General features: G+C 46.0%; 1 pseudogene; it reads right to left on the bottom strand.

The window, feature by feature from the left end:
- Nucleotides 1-10,822: 10,822 nt before the first annotated feature.
- On the bottom strand, nucleotides 10,823-11,794 carry LOC141938395 (putative C->U-editing enzyme APOBEC-4; annotated as a pseudogene).
- Between the last annotated feature and the right edge of the window lie 6,865 nt (nucleotides 11,795-18,659).

Below are 18,659 nucleotides of genomic sequence, written 5' to 3' on the forward strand. Positions count from 1 at the left end.
CGGTCTGGGGTGGGAAAGGGGAAGCTTCAGCAGTGTGCACGTCAAATTAGTCTTGGTGTTATGCTGGCTGCTCCCTTGTCTCAGCCAGGAGATTTTTCTCCATTCAGCTTTGCATGCACACAAGCCCAAAATGTATTAGTGGGGGAGATGTTTGCAGGGATGTGCAATGGAAACCCAAAGTTCACAAATGAAACACAATTTCCTTGACAAAAAAAAAAGTAAAAACATAGAGTCATTCAATCTCAGTGAAATTTATTAACATGATGAAAGGCTGTTTCCTCAGCTGCTCAGAGTTGCTTCCTGAAGCCCAGAACTTTGACTAGCAGAAGAAACCTTAAAGTTGAAAGACAGTGGTTGACAGAGTTACTGTAGCTCTGCCCTCAAAAGCTAGCTGCCCTCAATAGCTAGCCCTTCTTTGCTTTCCCAGGCTAGACAAGGGGGCTGAAGGATGCTCCTCCTGTTATGTCTTTGTCTCCAGTTCCTGTATGGTCAGACCACACAAGTTCTACTACATGGACACACCACCATCCTGAGAGAAGGGCACAGCACACCAAAGACTGCTACTACCTGATCTTGCCCTCCGCTGAGGGCTGCCTAGGGAAAGAGCTTCCCAACAGTCAATCCCATCTCCCACACCTGGGGTTCTCCACCCTGCTCCTGGTAGGGCAGCAGGCCCTTGACAAAATTCACCCCGGAAGACCCGAACAGCTAACACCCTCCAGATAGAAACGAGACACGTGAATGTGAACCTGAAGCAATCTCTTGATCTTCTACTGCTAGAAGAAAAAATGGCATTTTACTGCCCAGGCTGTAATGGTGTTATGCAGAAGGTAAATTCACATCCAAGTAGACCTTTATGAAGACACTGATGAGACAAAGCTCTGGCACAAAGGATGGACTGCTGTCTCCAGGACTATCCACCCTGCAGCATTTCCAAGCCCATAAGTTGTCAAAGGCAATAAAGTTTGTCACGCCCTGGATGAAACATGCCCTATGACTAGCAATTTGGCAAACCTTTGTTTTTCCAGCTTTGAGCCTCAAAAAATAACCCAACCAAAAAAAACCCCCAAACAACACAAGCCATTCCCAAAAGCAATTATCACTATTCATTTTAAAACTATTAAAATTTAAGATCAAACAAAATCAGCACTTACTCTTATTGTAATACCTGAACCAGTCCACCTATCCCCCCTGAAAATAAGAGCAGCTATGGAGTTTGCAATACCACTGTATGGAAAAACAGGCACATACTTTTTTTTTTCTTCCGTCTTTTTTTTTTTTTTTTTTTTTTTTTTAATGACAACCCCTGCACAAGAAAAACAGGCAAATAAAAATGTGAGTAGGACTTCCCACCGGCAGCAAGAGCTCCTGAAGCCATAAGAGGCATGTCAGGATATTCCCCGTTATAAGTACTTCTGTAAGAAACTGTAGGACTTCAAGAAGCTGAGTACACAGTTAAAATTCAGTGCTCTAACTCAGCTGGATGGATCCGCTGGACCCTGTTCATTCTTAAGCCATTTTCAAGATGCTAAGGCCATCTCTGCTGCAGATACCACCACCACCGGTGGGCTGTTGCCCATGGTGCATATCTTCCCAGTTCTGGAAAAAATGACTGTCCTTTCCCTGGGTGACGACAGTTAGGAAGGGTTGAGAAACATGGAAAGAACAGCCAAAGCTTGTGCCATGTCTGGTACAGTGAGACAAGGCCATGAGATGAGACTGTTCCTGTGATAAACTGACGGTAAGGTGACATCACATGGAAGACGCTGTGCTGGCAGTGTCCTGTGCTGGTTCCTCTTGGAAAAGGCCTACAGTAGGTGAGGTAAAGCAGTACCTCCAATATCTGCAGAAAAGCAATTTCAGTCTGCCCAAACTCCTCCTACAACAGCGCTAGTGGAGAGGGGAAGCACAGACCAATATGTCTTCTCTGCACGTCCTACAAGTAAGTTTGATGGTGAGAGCACGCCACATGAGATGTTATCACTCTCCTCACTTGCCTGTCCTGGAAAAGTGTTTTTACTACATCCTCTGATCCTTACTGTCCATGGTATGCACCTCATAGGGTGAGGAGAGTGGATCACCTTAACTCAGCTCCACTTAGCTCACCAAGAACACAGCTTCAGAGTCCACATGGCCCTTAGACTGAGTCAGTGCAGATTTTTTTTCTGTATTTTTTGAAGACAGGTTAGTGAGCACAGTGCTATTATTTGAGTCTGAGTCTATCAGCATTATTCTTGGCCTGGCGTCAGGTTCAAATCATGTTTTTTGAGGGGATCAGTTTGAAACATTTGTGCAGTCAAGGTGAAGCAGGAGCTACAAGAAGATGTGCTAAGTGCAAGGCCACAGGAAGAGGGGAGGTGAGCTGGCTGGCAAAGAGTACAATTCTAACCCGTCATTCTCCAACGTCTCGTCATCTTCATGGTCTCATCATCTTCATGGCTCTCTGCTGGACTTACTCATGCCTGTTAACATCTTTCTTTACCAAAGGGGCTCAAAACCAGACATGGTATTCCAGATGTGATGCAAAAAGTACCTAGCAAAAAGGGAATAACCCCTCCCCTTGGTCTCCTGGCTTACTTCTGTTCATGCTGCCCAGGATGCAGTTGACCTTTGCTACCAGGGCACACCAGTGGCTCACGTTCAGGTTTCTGTCTGCCACAGGTCCACAAGACCCCTGAGGCCTTTTCAGCAGAGCTGCTCCCCAGCCTACACCACTGCAAAGGGTTCTTCCTCCCCAGGTGCAGGACCTGAGGAAGTTCAGGAGATTCCCAGCAGGCAACTCTCAACCCAAAGCCAACACACTCTCCCTGAAACTAGTAATTCGGGGGAAAGACTTAAACAGCAGGTTTCTCTCAAAAGGGACAGGTTACGTCAATGCCATTTTCACTAAAAAGAAGGCAACTTCATGTTCAAGAGTTGATTAACAATGTCTAGAATTTGACTAAAGAAAAAAATTCTTCTGCAAGATTTACAACCTAAAGCCTTTGTGACACAACCAGGAAAGACTGGTGCAGTGACAAGGAAAAAAAAAAAAAAAACAAAAAAAAGTAACTCCTGCCACTCTTTTCAGAAAACAAAGTTTAATAAATTAAACTGGAAGAGACCTCCAGATGGACACTCCTATTCCAGTAACATAGCAGCTCTTTCCACTCAGATTTAAATCCATTTCCAATAAATAGAAGTTAAATTTTAGAAAAGTTTGAGTGCGAATGTTCATATAGGGGCTCATGTCGGCATAACTATAACCACTTCAATATTTACTTTGGCTTTAACTAGTAGTCTTACCATGGACACAAGCCCTCATTGTCCATGCCCAGCAAAGTACCCCCTCCCAGAAAAACTCAAAGTACCACGAATAGTGGAAAAGTGAGTGCTGTGGGAGGCATCGGCCTGTCAGCCCTTCACAGCCCCTGAGAAGCAGCAAGGCCTTGATGAGAAACAGACCTTGGGAGAAAGATCAGAAACTGCTGAGTTGTGCCAACATGGCAGGGAAAAACAATGGACAGCTGCAACACTGAACTGTGGAAAAGTACAGAACTGTGAGAAGTTACCGCCGTGTGAACAGTGCGTGAACGAGAAGGTGATTGGTCTGCACAGCGCGTGTTAGAGTGGTCTTATGCGGATAGGAGAAAAGGTAGATAGCTGTCTAATTGCTGATTTGCTAATTATGAAGTAAGAGCTTTGGCGAGAGCATAAGTATGTACTATTGGAAGAATAAACGGCTTTGCTGGATATAACTCTCATAGAGTTGTGCAGGTCCGATATCCTCCTGCAACAAATGGTGACCCCGCTGTCCCAGGACAGAGCGCGGAAGACGCCGCGGGAGGATCACCGATTGGAGGTACTGTCTGCAGCGGGGCTGTGGCAGGGAGGTAGGAGAACAGCTGATCGATGGAAAACTCACCTGGGAGAGGTGATCAATCGGGGGCAGCATGGGGCAGAACAAGTCCGCAGAGGAGACGGCCACTGTCAGACTCCTGCTGCATATACTCTCTAAGAGAAGGATAACTTATAACGAAACTTCTGTACGAAGGTTACTTAAATGGTGCAGAAACCACGGCTATCCTGCTGATACCCTCACAGCCTTTGAACCAGCAAAATGGGCTGAAATAGGTGAACGGTTGTGGGATGCTATTTCCAAGGGGGATCAGCATGCCAGTGAGCTAGTGACCACTTGGAAGTTGGTTTCGGACACTCTTAAAGCATGGAGTTGGCGGCGGCGGCCCTGGGCCTCCCCGAGCCCCCCCGCCACGGAGCGACTGCCTGCGGCCATCTGGCACCGCGCGATCGTCCATCCCGCCTCCCCCGAACACCAAAAGCGGCAGTTTTTTATAGAAGGTGCTGACACTGTGATGTAGAGTCCCTTGTCCATTCTAAAAGGACTAACTTTAAACCTTTCTGATGGTCAGTACACTAAAGGCCTTGATTTAAAAACAAAGAAGGGGGAATTTTCTGGACGCACCACATAATGAACTGGCAATGGCTTTATATATTCTTAATGGTGTTTTGATGTTTGTAGTATCTGTCATTTTATGTTGTGTGAGTAATAGGTGTAAAGGGCCTCTTTGTGTGGTTGTGTGATTGTCTTGCGTGTGTGAGATGCAGCCCGGCTGCAGCTGCGGAGTGTGGAGTTCTCTGACCGCAGTTCCGTTATCCCGCGAGGGAAGGGGCCGGAGAGGAACGAAGCGCAGGGCAGACTCTGTACCAGTGGGGGGGTAGTGCAGGACGAGTGAACATTCCTTAGTACAGAGGCCCCTAGTGCCCACCCGCTGGGTCATCGGTCCTGCCTGTTCGTTCGGGCTCAGTGTTTTAAGTGTCATAGGTGAAATATCTCCTCTAGCGGAGAGAGTGCACCCTTGTACCATCTGCCTGAGGGGGTATTGTCAGCTTAATCAGGTAGCCTTTTAAGGTAAAGTAGACAAGATGGGAAGCAGCCAGAGTGGGGGAATAGTCAAAAAGAGTGCCCTAAGCTGTATTTTTAAACGCTGGAAGAAGATAGGGGGACCTCCAGATGCAAGTGTGAACAAAAAGACGCTAATAAAATATTGCAATCAGTGGTGGTTTATAATAATTTAGTCGATGCCGATCAGGTGTGGACCTAGCAGCCTCCGAGTCAGTAACATCATTAGATACCATGGTATCCTTGATACCTACAGGAGTATATAGATTGTTGGGAAATGTAAAAAAGAAAAGAAAAAAAAAAAAAAAAAAAGAGTGCATTATGAAAGGTAGGCAGCACCTATTATTTGCTGGTCAGGAATCTGTGTTATCATTGTTCCGGTTACTATGCACATGTTACAGTGGCTAATACAAATGTCTTTGAGCAAGCTTGGCTTTCACATGCATTTTTTCCACCAAAACACCAGAGCAATACAAAATCAGGTTTTTTTATCAAGGCATCAGGCTAAAGACATCATTGCCACTTGCCCTGAATACCAGAGGACTCCCTCTCTTCAACAGCTAGTAGTGTCAACCCTCAGGGACTCGCCTCCTCACAATTATGGCAATCTGATGTCACTCACTTTGCTGCATTTGGAACGTTAAAATATGTACATGTGGCTGTTGATACTTTTTCTGGAGCAGTGTTTGTGTCCTGCCATACAGGTGAAAAAGCACGCGATGTGTGAAAACACTTGTTAGCTGCATTTGCTTCCTTGGGCGTGTCACGACAGATTAAGACAGACAATGGACCTGCTTATGTTTCTGTTTCTCGCTTTTCTTTCTTCCAACAGTGGGGAGTCAAGCATCTGACCAGCATTCCCCATTCACCGACCGGACAGGCCATTGTGGAGCGTACGCATGGCACGCTAAAGCGTCTATTACAACAACACAAAGGGGAGATGGAGGGTATCAATCTACACCCCACGGAAGGCTAAATAAGGCATTATATGTCATGAACTTTTTAAACATTTCCCCTGTCTCACAGGTGCCACCAATATTGTGTCACTTCTCGTCACAGATACCAGATCAACAACAAGTCCAGGGCAAGGCTCAAGTGTTAGCAAAAAACCTGGAAAGTGGTAACTGGGAAGGACCATATCCTTTAATAACCTGGGGAAGAGGTTATGCTTGTGTCTCCACAGGTCACGGTCCCTGGTGGTTACAGGTAGAATGTGTGCGACCACACCTGAGGCGTGAGAGGCAGCTTTTGGTGGACACTCAGGAGCCGGCTGTGGGTGCTGTGGGTGCCCCTGTGCCGACAGTTTGCGGTCTCTTTGACTGATCATTTAAGCAGAATGTATGGGTAATGCTTGCTGCTGCAGTAGGACAAAATACACTATCTCTGTCCTCAGTCACACTACAGTTGCCAACTCGTTTAAGAGAAAATGCTGACAGTAATTGCAACTCCTTAATGAAATATATAGGCTTACTAGTCACTAGTGAAAGATGTAGCTTAGACAAAACATAGTTATTAATAAGGATGAAATGCTGTAGGAATGTGTGTATTCAACTTCCTTTGTTTAGCAATATTAAGAATTAAGAACTCAAGCGTTTAACCTTATTAGAAACTCCCTTGGTTTTCCCCCTTGAGTGGTGGCCAGGCTCTGGGTGGAACCCAACAGGAGGATGAAATCAGATGTTTCTGCTCAAAGAAAAGTGCCAGTTATTTTGGCCTGTTGATTCAGAGGCTGGACCTGCTTGCAGCAACTTTGGATGCCTCACCTACGGATGGACGCATCACGTAGGATTTCCAACTTGCAAGGAGAGGTACTCTAAATCCTCGCTGCAACCAGGGTTCCCCAGCAATTGCGGATCATTCTGAGTCGATCCATAAAAGCATACAGCAGCTAGAAGAAGGAGTAGAACATTTACGGGTGGATGATAATCTAGATCGGTTAACAAAGATGTTCAAAGGCTGGGGACTATCCGGATGGTTAATATCTTTGGTCAAGACTGTGGGACTAATTATCTTGATAGTTGTGGTTGTGTAAACTGATGTTGCCTTGCTTTGTCAGTTTCTTGCAAAGGGCCCTGCAAAAATCTGTTCATGCAATATTTTTAGCACAAATACAAAAAGGGGGAATTGTCAGGGAAGGCAGTTGGTCTGCCGACAACCTGATTGAAGAGGAGTTTGACCTTGACAAGATTCCAGTGTACCCTTGAGATAAGGAAGCTATGCTTAAAGCAGATAACTTTCAAGGAGCTGCTGACTATATAGCAGGATGAAGCAAGGAGGTGTGGGAGTGTCAGCTCTACGCAGCTGTGGGAGATTTAATATGTTAAGAGTCAAATCATGTGTTACTGGTAAATGATTAAGAGGCAAGTCGGCATTGGCCTGTCAGCCCTGCACAGCTGTGGGAGATTCAATACTTAAGAGCCAAATCGACATGAGCCAGGGAGCTCTGTTTGGTGAGCTCAGTGAAGGTGGAGAGCTCTGCTCAAGGAAGCTCTGCTTGGTGAGCCAGCCAGGAGCTCTGTCCTGTGCTGGCTTGGAGAAGCGCCAGCTCTGATCTGCATAGGCCTGGAGAAGCAGCAAGGCTTGGAGGAGAAGCAGGCCTTGGAAGAAAGATAAGTCAGCTCTGCGTAGGCCCGGATAAGCAGCAAGGCTTGGAGGAAGAAAGATAAGTCAGCTCGGGGAAAGTATGGAACTGTTTCTGGGAGAGAGGGTTGATGACTGCCTAGTTGCTGATTTGCTTATCATGAAGTAAGAGCTAAGGCAGCGAGAGCATAAGTATGTGCCATTGTGATAATAAAGGATTTTCTTTCTGCACTTCAACGGAGAGTCTGTGCCTCAGTTGACACAAGCAGGGAGGAAACTGATAAAGGTTATCCAATGAGAATGTTAAAAACAACTTTTTGGCCAATTATACTGTAACACTCTGGCACCTGAAATATATAAAAATGCATTCTTTTAGTAATAAAAAAAGCTAGCTGCTTGTTCACCCATGTGAGTGTGTGTGTGTGTCGCTTTGCCCGTCTCTACAGTGACAGTCACGGATGTTTCGCCACTGGGGAATACCCTAAAACCAGCCTCCTTGGCTTCCTCAAAGTACACCTGGCAGGGCTGGTGGGGTAAGAGTTACAGGAAAGGATTTTTAAGGAGTAACCCATGAGTGCATGGTCACTATTTCACCTTCACTGCCTGGTTCTTTGTGTTGATCGGCGGGTTCTTCAGAGCCGCCTGTAGCGCAGCCATCATGTTCCCTGTGCCAGACGGTTAAGGACTTGACATCGAGTATTTTGGCATCACCAGAACCAGCTCCAGGACAGTGATAGTGGTAGCTGGCTTGTGCATGACCGAAAATACTGAAGGTTCAGCGGATGCAGCGATTCCCTCAACAGATAACACAGATTACAGTGTAAGTAACAAGTATTAGGCCATTTGCAGAAGGAGCAGCACTAACAAGAAGCTGGACAGTTCCAGCATTGGAGAATACTTCTCAGGCCCTTCGTTGAATGAGGATCCGAGTAAAAGAAATTATTCTCCATCACTTCCGCAATTTGTAGCCCTCGAGAAGGGGCCTCGCCCACCTCCAACACCGCCGGGACAGCAGCCCTGCAGTGGCCGGGGGGAAGAGCTCCGCCAGCCAGCCGGGAAGGCGGCTGTGGGAGCTGGCACAGGGCACTCTCCTTTCCGCCATTCCTCCCGGCCCACTGCCCCTCACCGGGAGACACCGCCCAGACACCGCGGCCCCAGGACACCGCGGCCTCTGCCGGGAGGAGGAGGAGGAGGAAGAAGCACGGCTGCCCTCCTCCCGGCCACCCCGCAGCCCCTCGCTGCCCTCATGCCGGCTCATGGCCGGGTTGCCCCTTGGCGGGAGCGCCGGGTGTGGCTGTTCCTGTAAGAGACAGTGCCGCGGCCGCCGCTCCCCGCACCCCTCCCCGCTGCGCCCGCTCCTGACAGGACTACTTCCCGCCTGGCGGTGGAAGGATATTGCTGCAGGCACGAGTCCACCTCACCCTCATCAGGCCCCACTTGCCCATCGCCTCCTTCCTCCTCATCCACGAACTTGTTCTCATCGTACTTGTTCACACCCACCCGGCAGAACTGTGCCAAGGACACCATGTGCTTTGCCATGGCCTCCCCACCAGCCACTGTGCCCCGCCGCCCCATGCAGGCGCCCTCCGCCGAGCGGCCCCCGCCCGCCCCTCCCCGGGACGTGAGCTCTGCGCAGGCTCGCAGAGGCAGGACAGGGCCGCCCGCCTGCGGCACGAGGGGGCGTGAGGGGAGGGGTGGTGCCACGCGGGAGGCGAGCTGCCATTGGTCAGCTGCGTGCGCAGCCCCCGGCAGGGGCGGGGCTACCCGTTGCCAGGGCGTCCAGTTGCTGCAGTTACCGCGGCAGTCGCGGACAGGCGCCACGGGAAGTGGAGTGGCCATCGCCTTCGGGCTGCGGGCGAGCACGGTCCTGCGGAGCCCTGGCAGCGAGCTGGTCCTGCAGACACGGCCACAGGGAGCGATGCCGTGCGGGCTCAGCCTAGGGTACGTTTTCAGAAGGCTCTGGCCGAAGCGAGAGCCCGCCGCCCCCTCCAACAGGCCTGTGGAGGGGACACGGAGCGCGGGTGGCGCAAGGTAGTGGCACTGGGGAACAGGGTTTGGTGCTGAGCTTGGAAGTCCAAGCTCAAACACCGCTTAGGTACCACAAGAGTTAAAAAATAACACCAGCTTTATAAATTCGAGCAAAAAAAAATATCGCCGTGATGCTACAGCACAGGTGCTGCTTGTGGCCGTGCTCGCTAATACTTGATCAGAAAGTGTAGAGTGATTTGGTCTAATTTGAGAAAGCTTTCCTAAAAAAGCGCCTAGGCGTTGTAAAAGTAAGGGATCTGGTGGGTTTCAGCACAGTTCTGCCTCTGTAATGTCAGCTGAGGCTCAGCAGAACGTTTGGGTTTCCAAGTGGGATCACCTCTGCTGAAGTCAAGGCTGTTTAAGGTCACAGGGGGAAGCAACCTCCTTTTTTCTACTCAGATATACGTGTTTAAGTAATAGATGCCACAAAAAGAGTAGAAAAGGAGCAGCAGCACTGCCTTCACAACATTAGCCAGTGTGTTTGTTGGCAACGGCTGTTGCCTAGGGAGGAACCCCAGTTTCCCCTGGCAACAGCATGAGCTTGACTTCAGCTGCTCCCTTCTCTCGGACCTTTAGTATAACAACAAATGTACTGGATCACACAGTGAAAACACTTCTCTAAAGGATAGAAACTTTTTTTTTCTTTTTCAAGTTACACTTGGACTGTGTAGGTCTGTTATCTATATTATCCTATTAGATACTTATTATTAATTACAAAATTACACAGCTTTGTGAGCTTCCTCTTAATGGAAGGGAGGAACCCGGGGCGGGGGGGGGGGGGGGGGAAGCCCACACACACAAATAAGTGTATACAAAACCCCCTATTATTAAGGAAACAGCTGCTGGGAAAACTTTATTAATAGATCGGCCTTACTTGCAGAACCATCTTCCTGATAGAGGAGGAATTTAGGGTATGTCATGTGTTCCACCAAAGTTGCCTCAGCTGGGAAGCTACAAATGCGGCTGTGGCTGTAGCTTGTGGACTGATCACATTTTTCTGGTAGCAGTTGGCTTAAGGGCAACAAACAAATTAGACCCAGGAGGTAATCAGAACATACTGAGGTTTTGGTTTTACTGCTCTAGGATTATGTTTGAAAGGAACAGGAATAAAAGAAAAGTATACTATCTTCATAATCAGCTATTCGAGACCCCCAGTTATTCTGTGGGTTAACTTTTGTAGGAGGTAATTTTATTGATTTTTTTTTTCCCCATCCCTGATCTCAGTTTGATAGCCTGAAAGCAGTTCAATTTTTATCATCTTTAGAGTAGGTGTCTGCTGCTTGGAAAAATGTCAGGATTATGAGTTTCACTGAATTATTCCTTTGGCATTTTTCAATGCCTTACAATATTTTTAGGTCTGGGGTATAGGTGTTCCCTCTGAAATGGCAGAAACATGCCTGGGAAAAGCACCAAGTGGCTTTGAGACATGGGAGATAGCAGTCTGCCTTTTATCGCTTGGAAAGGCTGTTGGGAGGCCAGACTAGGAGAAGAAAAGGCCTTTAATTTCTGCTGCACAGCAGGGTTTCCCTGCATCGCCTGTGGAAAGGCTTTCCTAAAATACGGTTTAATTCCTGTGAAGTTGTTAACTGGATGCAGATTTTGTTGATCTGCTAGGGTTCTTGATGGTGGAGTTGAGTGGTAAAGGGCTGACCCTGGGATGCCACACACAAAATTGCAGAGGAGGTAACACCGTGCCCCCCCAGGCAGTCTCTGCAGAGTCACCCGAGGCCACAGGCTGGAGAGGCTCCGCAAAGCTTCGTGGTTCCACACAGAGGTGGGGAAACCGTCCTCAGTGTGATAAAGCTGAGAGAAATAGATGCAGAGCGTGATTTCTGGATACTTCCACAAAAAGTTGTAGATTTAACTTACGCAGCAGTGGTAAGCTGCGTTACAAGGAGAGTAATTTGAACAGAGGATGATGCATCCGATGTTTCCATAGGCATCTGTAACTGCATCCAGATAACCACCCACCCCAAACAGCATAGGTTTGGGATGGTAGCCTCGGTCATTACAGTTTGTAGCACGGCCTTTCTGGACTATGCTGCCTGAGAAACTCCTCAGTTCATGGAAGAGGAGGTGTTTGTTTCGGAGAGCTGCTGTTGATCTGTATGGGAAACCAAAGACCCTGTCAAATTCTGCGTAAGGGACTCTCACTTCTTCACCAGTCCGTATGTGGTAGGGACACTTAGCGCAGATGTGGTTCTGTCTCTGACAGCAATAGGGCTTTACCACAGTCCCCTGATTTGTCAGATATTCTTGGAAAATCGTTTTCTCTCCTGGATTCATGTTCTGTTGAAGAATCTCCGTTTGTGTGCTACGTAGCTGACAGTCCTGAATGAAAAAGGGAAGTAATATCTTAAGTCAACCCTTTGATTTATTTTGCACTTGAACTGCAAAAATAGTAGGGGACAGTCCTTCAAAAATGTACTGAAACTTGTAGCAGCATATAGAAACTTAGGGACACACAGAACAAAGCTCTCCTGCAGCCTAGGAACATTTCTACTTTTCACAAACTAGCCCTTTTGCTAATAACGTAAGTAGAAAATATTTCTCTGGCTCTGTTCTCTTACCCTAGACAGGACAAACTGCATAATAAAACGAGCCATGATTTTCAGGAACTGATTAGCAGATGAGCCTTATGAAATCTGGCAAAGCAAACAAGAAAACACCACCAAACCCCAGAAGGTATAATTACCATCTCAGCAGCTCCAGCGCAGTAAATATTCATCTGATTTCCTTCACGGGCCTTTTAGGACTGGTTCAGAGTTTCCACTCCAGTGATATTGCAAGCTTTCTTTTCAAAATCATATGATGAAGAAGAAAGTTACTATTGCCTCCCCGGTTTTGTCAGCTAAGCCGTGGCAGGATCTTTTCCAAGTGCCGTAACATTGCTCCAGTTGTAATGCGATGGCAGGCAGGCTGCTTTACGTGTTTACAGGTGCCAAGTGCTAGGAGATGAGAATACAAACAGGATTTTGTTCCGTATGGCCAGCCACCTGTGGTAGTCAGGCTTCTGTTCTTTGCCTGTCAATATTTGTTTGCTATCTTAAGTGATTAGGTTCCTTCGCTTCTTCAGTGCTGTTTTGATACAAGGTTTTTACAGCCGAAAGATAGATGTTGTTCTACCGAATCTATTACTGAATTTGTTTCCGGGTCTTTGTTATTTCTGTGTGTAGCCTTCTGTTGTGCCAGCGGGGCAGAAAGCTCCTGTTGTGCTTCTGCTCTCCTCCGCAGGCAACAAGGTTGTCCCTTCTTTAAGAAGTTTATGTGTCCCCCTCACTGCTGCAATTCAAGCAAGCAGTGGGCCATTTCATGAGTAAGCTAAATCACAGAATCACAGAATCATCAAGGTTGGAAAAGACCTTGAGGATCATCTAGTCCAACCAAATCGTGCCTGCTTTGCTTGGGCAGGGTTCCAGATGAGGGCAAACAGGTTGCCAAAATTAGTAAAGACAATTTGAAAAGCTGCAAATCTGGAGCAAGGTTCCCATTCCGTCCCTGCTGGTATTTTTGCAGAGGTGGAGCGGCCGCATGAGGGCAATGTTGCACACCAGAGACGTTTCCCATTTTGTGCTGCTCGATCCGAGGCAACGGCTTGAACTCTGCTGCAGTGTGTTTAAAGGGATGCCAGCAGAGATGCTTATAGTGTTAGATCTCCCTCTAAAAGCTGCCTTTTTTTGTTTGCTTGTTCGGTGGTTTGACCTGATCAAAACCCAGCAAATATTCAGCCTTCTCAATTGATAGCGTCACATCCTTGCAGGATGGGAGTCAAATCCCAAACTACCCAGTTGGAAGGATTAATTGGAAGAGCATTCCCACAGCCCGAGTGCATTTCTGTGTGTGCCGCGCCAGCCTTTGGATCCTCTGCCAGCGCCGTCCCCGGGAGCCGGCTGGGGCTCCCAGTGACAAGGGCAGCTCGCTCGGCCTCCAGCCTTGCCAGCCCTCTGCCAGCTCTGGCGAGCAGAGAGGGCCGGGAAGCAAGGATCCCAGTGGGGCTGGGAAGAGAAATGGCAGAGGCTTCTCACTTGCCCTGTACGTCAGTCCCACAACCGATCATTTTGGGGGTGCAAAGAGGAAGGATGTTTACAAAAAGTGCAAGCCGAGCAAACTGGAAGAAAGCTGACCACTCATTATGTTCTCTGAATGGACCCATTTCTGGTTTATTTGAAAGCAGAAAGTTGTTTTTTCTTCCTTTTATTGCATGATCTTTTCTAAAGTAGAAAAATGGTGCAGATGTGTTACACAGAATCTCTTAAACTGATGTATGCATGCACCTACACATGGATGCGTGTGGATTAAGCAGCTAATAGGCCCACTCATCATTCAGCTCTCTTGCAGAAAAAAGTTTTTTCCCAGGCACGATTTTATTTAGTAGTACTGAACAACTTGGTAGCATTTGTCATCTTCAGAGTAGTTTATAAATCTGATCAAGTGGTTAAAATACAGACGGGTCTAAATGGCTCTCTCGCTGGTATTTCTGCTGCATAGCATCACTTAGCTGCCCTGCAGGGAAATTGTTAAAAGGGCTTCTGACTTTCAGGGGGCCTCCTTTGTCACAGTGATCCCGATGCGTCTGCAGAGGTGGGAAATGCTGCAGATTTTAGCTGAAGTTAATAGTTTATATAAGTTGGAAATGTGGAATTCAGACAGTTTCAGGCTGGGAAGAAAAAAAAGAAGGTACTCAAAATGACTTCTCCCTTTTGCTAATTTTCCTCTTCATTTCAGTGTTTGCAATCCTGATTGGGAGGGAGGAGGAATTTTACCTGATCAGGTGCCTAGTTTTGTTCTGTAGTTTGTTATAAGGTGGCTCTCCTAATGCCTGTCTCCAGTACCTCCTATTGGCACTAACCAGTCATAAAGTGCTTTGAGATCTTCGAGACACACTCTGGACTGTGGTGTATAGCTCATTCTGTTTCATTTTCTTTATCCTTTAAACACAACACACCAATCAAAATAGTCAATGCCCTGGTATAAAAGCAAGGTATCCAAACTGTTCTTTTGCTTTGTCAGCTTGTCCCATGTTTCTGAGCGGAAAGCCTGCCCACATCTTCTCTAATATTAACTTTCTCAACACACAGCCCTTCGTGAGCTCATAGGCCGTTCCACATCTTCAGCAGAAATGCTTGGTTTTAAACATGCTGCATGAACCCAAGGGTAGGTCTTTTAACACTTGAAGTTGTTAGGAAAAATACAATCTTCATCTACCAATTTCACTGCATGAAAGCATCATCCTGGTACAGAAGATCATGTCTAATGGACACGATTAGGGGCTCAAAGCACACGTGAATGGATCCATGTCCCCCCCAGTTATATTTAAAATTATATCCCCATCCCTCCCAACTATCTTTGGAGGGGACAGGGATATAATTATAAGTTTAAGAACTTGTTTCACTTATTACTAATATGCAGCCATCTTTGGGGCAAAGGGCAGTAGCTGTTTAATAGTGCTCCACAACATGGTATAAATGTTCACAGGAGGAACTGGAGAGGAATACTTTATCCAGTTAAAACCGCAGGGGAAACTTATGTGGTCAGTACGTAAGTACTCAGGTTGGAAGTTAGCCAGGATACAAGCCATATGTTCTGCTCCTAGGGAAAAAAAGTGTAATGATCAGGGCTGTGAATTTTTTTAATCCAAATATTAGCTAAAAGCTGGTTATCTCTTCAGTCTAAAAAGCACACAGAAATTCTGATACATCCCAATGTGGCCAGTTTGGACCTGACACTGGTTTTACTAATTTAAACTTGGGATACCGTGATTTATGAAGATGTCCTCATTAGGCAAAAGCTGTTTTTTCTGACATGTGGTTATATGGAAGTATGATGATTTTTTTATTCCCCGAACTAAAACATGATCTACTTGCACAGTCTAGTATAAGTGTAGTTTTGTTTACGTGAGGGGATGTGGTGCTTCTCCCCAAAGCGCTGCACTCAGTACAAGAATGGTTCCCCTTATTCATATCAATGTTGCATTTGTGTGTGAAGCTTTCTGGTCCTGCTTCTTGAAGCTTTGCCTTTGAATGGAGTAAAACTGTATAGGTGAAAACAAGATAGATTTTTTCCCTGTATATATATACTTCCGTGTGTTTGCTTTTAATGAACCTATTTCTTTACATTACACAGTTTATTATATTTGGGTGTTTGGGGTTTTTCATTTTCTGTTGCTGCTTATGTACAAAATAACAGGCTAATTGTTTCCAGATATTGCTCTGCTGACTCCTGACAGCATGTTTACAATGCCCTGCAAGATGATATAGAGGAATCCCTCTGTCCTATACAACAGCTGTGTATGTGTCTGATTGCTGAGTGTGTGGTGAAAAGGCAGTCAACGTGGTGTAAACACATTACCCCTCTCAGAGGGCAAACAGGAGGGCTGGATCTCATGGCAGTGTTGGGTGAGCTGGGAGAGAGGGGCTGCTGATTTCCTAGTCCAGCCACCACAGTCTCAAAGGACATGTTTTTTTGGCAGTGTACCTCAAGGACGTGCAATTATTTTCTTGAAACACTGGCCAAGGGGAGGAGCTGTGTGCTTTTTTCTTTCTAAGTAGCACCCAAGTGTTCTCTTGATTATACCCCACTCTGCTTTCAAGATTCGTGGTTGGCAGAAGCTGTGCAGAAGAGGAGACACTGATCTTTGCTGCCTACCTCACTGTGTCTGGCTGATACATTAGCAAAGTGGATAAAAACTCGCAGGGTGGAGGACTCTGGCCTTAGCAGACATGAATTCAGGTCCCAACTTGCCATTTGGGCTTAGACCTCCCTCTGACACTGCGCTGCACAACGTACATGGCATGGTAGCCTGAGAAAGAAAATTTTAAATCAATGTTCCTTCAACTGTTAGCTCCTGATTGCTGTTCAGGTAGTGCTATGAAGGTCTTATGGGGAGAGGAGTGCCGACTGAACCTACTGGCTAGAGCAAAGAACCGCAAGTCAGTATTTCTAGGATTTATTCCTGGCTCTTGCACAGAGACAGTCCCTCCCAGTATTTTAACTGCCAGTGGTTCAGTTCCTGTCTGTAATATTCATCCTCATAACATTCCACCCTTGCCTCTTAGAGAATTCCAGAAACATGTTTAGTAGTACCCATTTTCTTAATCTAGAGGTGTCCTTGTTGAGGAAGTCTTATCACTGCACTTACATATGCAGTGTAAAGAGGGAGAAGTAGATGTGCTGTCTGGGTTACTGGTTTAGGCCACTGCAATAGCGGTACTCACTCTAGTGTCAGAGAAAGCAGAAATTTAAGCGAGCTAGGAAGGGGGCTTGGGTGTATGTAACCATGCCATTGGTTAGATGCACTGCACCTAATCAACATGACTGAGCATCTTCCTCACCTGTGTAATGATTTTAGTCAATTGTTGTGGTTCACAAGAAAGAGAGAAACATAATGGACATTAATAGTAAACGTATTGTCATCTGCATTTCAAAACTGCCTTTCTGTTGTTTACAAACAAGTATGAAATTTGTTCTTCAGGAATCTGTTCCGGAGATTCTGGAGAAGACGGAATAGGGTCGGACCTGAGCCACAAATTGACAAAACAGAAACACCGGTGGAGCCTGCAGAAGGAGCAGAGAGCGGGCAGGAGGCAAGTCACTGGTGTACAGACTGTTATATCTGACTATGGGATATTTTAGAGATGATGTAAAAACAAACAAACAGAAAAACAACTCAAAAAACCCAAACCCCGGCCTCCCCAAAGCTGGGTTTTATTGCACTGCACTTGAAAGGTACCCTTTCTAATTTAGGGATTTCTGTGTTCAAGGCTGTGGTAGTTAGTAAAGCCCTGAAACTGTACTTGTTCAAGTGGTGTGTATAATGAAAAAACATTACATGGTTACAGAGGCACTAGTATATATATATTTCTCAAGTTAATTGTTACATATTTGTTTGCAATTCTCTTGTTCTTTGCTCCTCCCTGCAAATCTAAACAGAGCTCAAGAGCAAGCTCTGGAGTAGGAGTCTGATTTAATGGTGCCTACTTGGCTCTGTAGCAGGGCTGTAAGAGGGTAATAAAATCCTTGTAGGATTTGGTGAAATCAGATAGAATGAATGGAGCATTAAACAAAACAAGTAACCCACAGATAAGCCGAATTCTTGCTTCTCTTCAGGTATTTGCCTTTTAACTGAATGAAGAGAAGAAAAAAGATGACAACTATGTCTTACTGTTACTTGAGCACTGGGGAAAAGTTAGGGTCCCAAGCCAACCGGAAAATGAGATTCTTTCCCATGTCTTTGCTCTCAGCTGAATTGAAGCCTATGTTCTGTTTTCTGTTACACTAGTGGGAATCCTTTGTTGACTTAGACTAACGGCATTGCGATCTGAGACCAGAGAATTGCAGAGAGTGCCCATCTTCCATGAGCGCTTGAAAGAATTTGTCTTAGATCTGATTGAGAAATCTGACCATGGTGTTCAACAGTCTTCAGCATCCAAAAGACCTCTGACTGGCTTCTTAAAATGGGGTCTAGGAATTTCTGAGTATTTTGAAATGTGTCCTGCAATAAAGGGGGACACAGTTTTCAAGTTTAATATGGGTCATTTTGAATAAAAAATCAAATAGAATCAACTATGATAGTAATACAAGGATTTATGATTAATTTATCCCTGTTATTTAATCATCTCTTAGAGGTTAAGAGTGTTGAGTTTGTGCACAACGTTCAGAAATGCCAAACTTTGTTTTGGGGTTCACAGTTCCCAAGATTGCTTTGTGCAGATTTTCCTCATGTTTTAAGTCTAAGCCACGGAGTTACTTTTGGACATTTTAATTGTGACCTCTATGGTCACAAACATATGATTACTAGGATTTGTTGTAGGAACAGCATTTAAATTGAAATTCTACATGTACTCTTTCTGGAAACTATGTATGCATGACATGAATGAGTCAAACTTAAGACATGCCATCTGATTATAACTCAGTGGGTGGGAGGGACAAAGTCCTTGGGCTTTGAACTAGGTAGATATAAATACAGAGCTGACTGGCAAAAGTCTGTTCAGAGGAAGGGAAGGCCCTGGATAGAGTGGGAAGTACTCCCAGTATCTTAAATAATAGGCACTCCAATATAATTATTAAAGCCAGAGTCCTCTGGGGAGTTCTTGGATTAAAGGATACCAGAGTGATACAGCCTTCTAGGGAAGGAAATATTTCTTTTTTAAGA

Source organism: Strix uralensis, chromosome Z (genome assembly GCF_047716275.1).
Source record: "Strix uralensis isolate ZFMK-TIS-50842 chromosome Z, bStrUra1, whole genome shotgun sequence".
In the NCBI taxonomy this organism is placed as follows: Eukaryota; Metazoa; Chordata; class Aves; order Strigiformes; family Strigidae; genus Strix; species Strix uralensis.